Genomic DNA, 6,695 nt, shown 5'->3' with positions numbered 1-6,695 from the left:
GGCATGTGAGGAGTGGAGGAAAATGATTTACTATCCCCCCTGATAGTTTATGAAAATGTATTACATTTCTGCACTTTTAATGTGTATTTGTTACTCACCACTTCTGGATCCAGCACCTGGCCCTGCATCTTCTCCCATGGCATCCCAGTACATATCTCTAACATCATGTCCTCAGGCCTGATAGGGCAATTTGATGGCAAATTGATGCCTGAGTGATCAAATAGTTGGCGCCTATGCTGCTACTGTGGACTCCTGACAAACCAAGCTCAGCTATAATGCTATGTATCCTGTTGTTATCTGTGCCAGTTTTGCCTTGGACTCCTAAAACTGATGGCGCACCCGCTAGGGCCGTGGGGTACTCAGGCCGGGTCCGGCAGTACTTAAAGGGGTGGTCACCGAAGCGATGACCGGGTCCATGGCCCTGGGTGTCCAACAAAAATTATGAAGGGAAGTGGAAAATAAAGTCTAAGGGGAATAATTTGTGACATCACCTGTGGTGTTTGGCCAGGATGGCCTACGATGCTTAAAGGGACCAAGGGGGCCGAGGGTGATGCAGCTGGGATGGTTCTGCTCCCCATAGGTGGAGCAGGGCCCCAGGGCTTCCGGTGCAATTGGTAAGGGATGATAGACGGTGGGGTGCAGGACTGAGGGTACAGGAAATAATTGGAGGGCACAGGGGTTGCAGCTTCCTTTACCTTTTACTGGTGAATTGCAGGTTACAGGTGTTGATGGGGTCCGGGCACCTTGGGAGTAACTTGGAATCCACCTACCCAGGTGGGTTCAGAGGTCTTCCTTTTGTGCTGTATTCTCTGTCCCTTGCTGCCTGAAGCTTTACACAAGTTCCTCTCAGTGTCTATTAGTCCTAACCCGTATGGTTGACAGCATAAGCCTTTCATGGGCACTGTCTTCTCACTGGCAGCCCCAGGCTCCTGATCTGCTGTGGTGCCTCCAGATGTCAGATAGGCCAGGAGACCTGCAATCTCCTGCCCTCCGGTTCTAGTTGCTGGGCCTTTAGTACCCGTGCAATCACAGACTCTGGTGTCTGGTTTCTTTTGCACTTAATTCTGGGGAGAGCTCAGTCACAGCTCCACTCCCAGTCTCTCTCCTCACATGCTTCCTCTCCCTTCACTGTCTCACACTAAACTCTCTAACCCCTCCTCCAGACCAGAACTTATAGGGAAGTTCCCCTGAAACTGGGTTTAGAGCTCGCTCTTGTGGTCTGGAGTCAGGAAGGAGTTGCATGTTTGTGTTACCTGTTAAGGGGATCCCTCCTTACTTCCATGCATGACATCACCCCCCCATGAGGAAGGCAATGCCATTGTGGCAACTGGACTCCTGGGGTGCCACAGTGACAATTCTGATACGTTGCTTGGTACTCTGTTATACCACTAGTTAGTACTGCCTTGCATTGTGACGAGCACAGCTCTGTTACAATGCTGGGTACTCTGTTATGCTGCTGACCTGTTCTGCATTGGACTCTGTGGAAAACTCAGCTCTGCCATATCGCAGAGTCAATTCTGTTGTACTTCTGCCAGATGTCCAAAGAACTCTGTGACAAACTGAGCTCTGTTATATCTCAGAGTTAAACTCAGTTCTACTCCACTCTAAATTGCTTGGTACTCTACTATATTACTGGTCCGTACTGTCTTGAATTGTGAAAAGCACAGCTCTGTTACCACGCTGGGTACTCTGCTACGCTGCTGGGAAATTTTGCATTTGACTATGTAGAAAACTCAGCTCTGCTATATTGATGAGTCAACTCTGATGTACTTTTGCCAGATGTGCTATGAACTCTGACAAACCAAGCTTTGTTATATCTCCGAGTCAACTTTGCCATATCGCTGTCAGCTTTGTATTAGATTCTTTGGCAAACTCAGCTCTACTCCATTGGTCTTTCACTTGTGAGTCTAATCTGCTTCATCGAATCCTGTGATTTTGTTTTTCTTTATCTGTTCTTGTTTTGGCACCACAGCTTCCATTCTTCCATCTTGTCCTCCCTGCTGCATCAGCATCATCTGTCAAGGATCTGCAACACCCGCTAGGGCCATGGGGTACTCGGAACTGGGGGTGTGGTCATGGCAGTGGTGACCCGGTCCATGGACCTGGGCATGCAATAAAAATAAGAAAGGGGAAGTTCATAAGGGATTGTCTGTAACGCCCCCTGTGGTGTTCGGCTATAGATAGCCAATGCTGCTTAAGGGGACCGCTGGGGCCGGTGGTGTTGCAGCTGAGATGGTTCAGCTCCCCACCGGTGGAGTGGGGCCCCAGGGCTAACCGAATAGTTTATGAGGGATGGTGGACGTTGGGGTGCAGGAATGAGGGTGCAGGAAATGAATAGAGGACACAAGGACTATAGTTTCTTTACCTTTAATCTCAGGTTGAAGGTGCAGTCTGGGGCACAAGTCACAGCTGGTGATGGAGATCTGGGCAACGGGGAAGCAATTCAGAGTCCCCCTGGCCAGGTGGGTTTGGAGGCCTTCCTACTGAGCTGTTCTCTGGGTGCTTGGTTCTTTTAGTTCTCCTCAAGCCCCTCTCTCAGTCTGTCCACTAAGTGAAACCCTACCTGCATGGCAGGCAGCTTGAGCCTTTTCCAGGTGTCATTCCCTTGTGGTGACTTCGGGCTCTCGCATACTGCTGTGCCTTCGTGCGTCAGCTGGGGCCAGGAGACCTGCAATCTCCTGTCCTCCGGATTTGATTGTGGGGGCTGAAGTTCCCACACAAACATGGACTCTGGTGTCCAGTGTTCAGCGCTTAGTCATGGGGTGAGCTCAGTCGCAGCTCCTATCCCCCAGATTCTCCTCACTTCATGCAACTTCCTCCTTCACTGTCTGCCTCTCACACTGAACTGACTAACCCCGCCTTCAGGCCAAAATGTATAGGGAAGTTCCCCTAAAGCAGGTGTTAGAGCTCCCGATTCTGGTCTGGAGTCAGGCAAGGCATTGTATGCTGAAATTACCTGGAAAGGGGACTCCTCTTGCTTCCAGGCATGGCATCATCCCCCCTTGAGGAAGGCAATGCCACTGTGGAAACCGGACTCCTAAAGTGCCACAGATCCACCTCACCAGGTGAGATATTACTATTTATGTAACACCTTTATCAATGTGGATTCATAACTTTTGCACCTTGCAGCTCAGACAGACACATTGGGCAAAAAGAGTTGGGTGTGGGGACGATTTTTGTGTCAGCAGTATATAATCTGAACATTTTTTCAGTCTCTGAATATAACATGAATGATTCTATTAAATTATGTTAAACAAAGATTTTTAAAGCCATGAGGAATTGATATGCGCAGAATATTAGAAATGTGCCCAAGAATGAGTAAACCTATAAATCTAAGCATACAGCAAAAAGTGCTTTAAGTTTAATAATAAAGTTCCTAAAAGTGAAGGTGAGTCCAAATTAACCTTGAAATACCAAGAATCAATGAAGAATACAAAAGAATTTATATTGAGAGAAGCTTTCCTGGGGTTTACATCAGATGTGCAATGATATTGTCTGGTTCACTCATGGAGATTGACAGATTGATGTCCAGTATTACAGAAGATTGTCAGCTCAGATCATCTGGACCTACAACTTATTACCTCTATACCCTTCATTCCACCACAGATTATACCGATTCTTTACTTTACTTGTGAATGAAAGACATGAAAGACATGAAACCCTACACTCATCAAATAAGACAATCTTTCGCAATAGCTTGATTACGCATTTCAAACTGTTTTTCTTAGTCATAGCATGCTATTCCTAAGGCACATTGTCACGCTCGCGCCCAGACTGGTTGACGCGGGCGTGCGGGGGTGTGGCCCCACTGGACCACAGACCAAACTTCCCTGGAAGGGGCGTAACTAAGTAGCTTCCTAGGTGTTCGCTGGAGCCTCTGATGGTGAGGTCAGACTTGTGCAAGAGGAAGCTACCAGGTACCACTCGAGGGTGGTGTCTGGCTGTGGCTGCTGATCCCACCGGGGAACGGAACATAGACAGGCAAGCGGGCACGGCTGGCACTCAGGCAGACACGGCTGGGACACAGGCAGACGGGTACAACAGAGACACTGGCAGGCGGTCACGGCTGGCTCTCTGGTAGGCAGGCAGGAACGGTCGGCTCTCTGGCAGGACAGGCAGACAAGGCTGGTACACTGGAAGAACCGGTAGGGACCGGTCTGCAGGCAGGTATGTTAAACAGGTATGAACCAGTTCAGACAGGAGGACTAAATAGTTAGAGAAAGACTGCAAGAGTGGATGCAGAGCGAAAGCACAGGAGCTAGAGCCAAGAACAGAAACGGAGGAGGCAGAGCCAAGAGCAGGATACGGAACCAAGCACAGAACCGCAGGAGGCGGAGCCCAGAACTGTAGGCGGAGCCAAGCGCAGACCCCGCAGGAGGCGGAGCCAAGAGCTGGAGGCAGAGCCAAGTGCAGACACGCAGGAGGCGGAGCCAAGAGCTGCAGGCGGAGCCAAGTGCAGAAACGCAGGAGGCGGAGCCAAGAGCGGGAGAAGTAGAACCGCAAGGAGCGGAGCCAGGTAGAACCGCAAGGAGAGGAGCCAGGTAGAACCGCAAGGAGCGGAGCAAGGTAGAACCACAAGAAGCGGAGCCGCAGAGCGAGAGCTGAGTGGAGCCGCAGAGCAGGGCCACAGAGTGCAGAGCAAAGTCAGAGTACAGAGCAAAGTGCAGAGTAAAGCTACAGAGAGCAGAGCTGAGAGCAAAGCCACAGAGTGCGGAGCAAGACACAGAGTGCAGAGCTGAGAGCAAAACCTCAAAGTGCAGAGCAAGTTCACAATGCAGAGCAAGGAGCAAAGCAAGGTCGCAGAGAGCGGAGCCAAAAGCGGAGCAAAGCAAGACACAGAGGGCAGAGCAAAGCAAGACACAGAGTACGCACAGCAGAAAAAGCAAACCAAGACAGGGATATAAACAGACACAAGAATGGGACTAGACTAAGACAGAGTCAGGAAGGAGACTAGGCACAGAGACATGGACACAAGCCAGGGTACGACACCCCTCTGGGTGGCGGACATAGGCCAGGGTACGAAGCCCCGCTGGGTGGCTACATAGAAAACAGACCAGGGTACAACGCCCTCCTGGGTGGCAGACATAAGAGTAAGCGAGACAGGGCCTGGCACCTCAGCAGCTAAGAACTGACTGAGGGAGTAAGCTGCACAGGCCCCCACCAATGGGTGGGGATGTCTTAAATACAGGAAGCCTCATGGCGATTGGCCAGGGATACCTTAGCAAGGTGCACACAGTCTCTATAAGAAACAGGAGTTGCCGGCGCCGCCCCCCTATGCACACAGACAGAGCATGCACAGCGCAAGCAGCAGACATGAGGCACACAGCATGGAGCTGGCAGCAGAGAGAAGTCACAAGATGGCTCCGAGAAGTAAGTGAGTTTGAGTGTAATGCAGGTGGGGGATGGGAGGCCATGCAGAGTTGTTACACACATAGTGTCATACCTTCCAAAATAGGAAGAATTCCAAGGTGCTCATACTTAATAATGTCAAAATATACTTCCTACAGCAGATACTTGGGGATACCCAGCTTTATAGTAGACATAATGGTCCAGTTTTAGGCATTATCATAAGGTATGGATTGGTAGTAATGCAAGGGGACAATGGGGTTACAGACCAAAATTTGTATATGTAATGTGCAAATATTAAGGGATTCCATGTTTCATATTTTTACTATAGTACCCCGTCAACCCTGGTCAATTCTCTCAATCACTACCAACAACATATATACTCAGGGCCGGGACAAGGTATTTTGGGGCCCTAGCCAATAGCGCCCCCCACTCCCCTCAAAACAGAGGAATGGGTCAGAGATTAAGGTACCGGACCCCTAAAGCATCTCCACCACCAATGGGTTAGTTAACGAGCTCTGACGACCACTTCTACTAGAATTGTTACCTTTTTCACCAAAAAATGGTAACAAAAGTTAAAAAAAGTGGCATACTTTAGGGATGTGACTTAACAGGAAGCGATTTCAAAGTAAGACATAATATAAATCAGTTTTTGTGGATCATTTACACAATACAGGGGAAAAATAGCGATATTCATCCCTGATGTCTTAAATTTTTAATGTCAAACATAAGGATAGTCATGGAAACTAATGTAACTTAACTATAATGAGGCTGTTTGGTTTCAGTTAAGGTGCCCATCATTTGGGAGATATGCTAATGAAAAATAAGCAGACATCCATTATAGATTAGTGGATACGATTGATAGGTTTTGTGTCCTTCATGGGACAAAGACAACTTGCACAAAACTCATGGTGATTCTGGTGTTGTGTTAATGTATTGTCACGAGAACCACCTTTAGTTCATGAATGCATCACTAGAACTACATGAATACATCAACAGACCCACCATCAGTACATGACTACATCACCAGAACCAGTAAATTAATACATCACCAGAACCATCATCAGTACATGGATACATCAGAAGCACCACAGATACTTGACTACATCACCAGAACCACAAGTACATGAATTCAAGAACCAAGTTTAGTGGAATGATCAACTGTAATGTCACGTCAACCCATAAACAATTGTATTGATTGAACCTACAATGATTCTATGATTCTAATCCCAAAGCTCCCAGTATGTCCTTAACAATGGTAAGAAGCTACTAGAAGTTGTTGTTACCAGCCATCATCACACTGTGGACCATACAGGAACCACAGTACTGATGAGACACAGTCAGTATCA

This window comes from Ranitomeya variabilis, chromosome 1, assembly GCF_051348905.1.
Source record: "Ranitomeya variabilis isolate aRanVar5 chromosome 1, aRanVar5.hap1, whole genome shotgun sequence".
NCBI lineage: Eukaryota > Metazoa > Chordata > Amphibia > Anura > Dendrobatidae > Ranitomeya > Ranitomeya variabilis.
The sequence above is the reverse complement of the archived record's forward strand: the minus strand, read 5'-3'. Positions refer to the sequence as shown.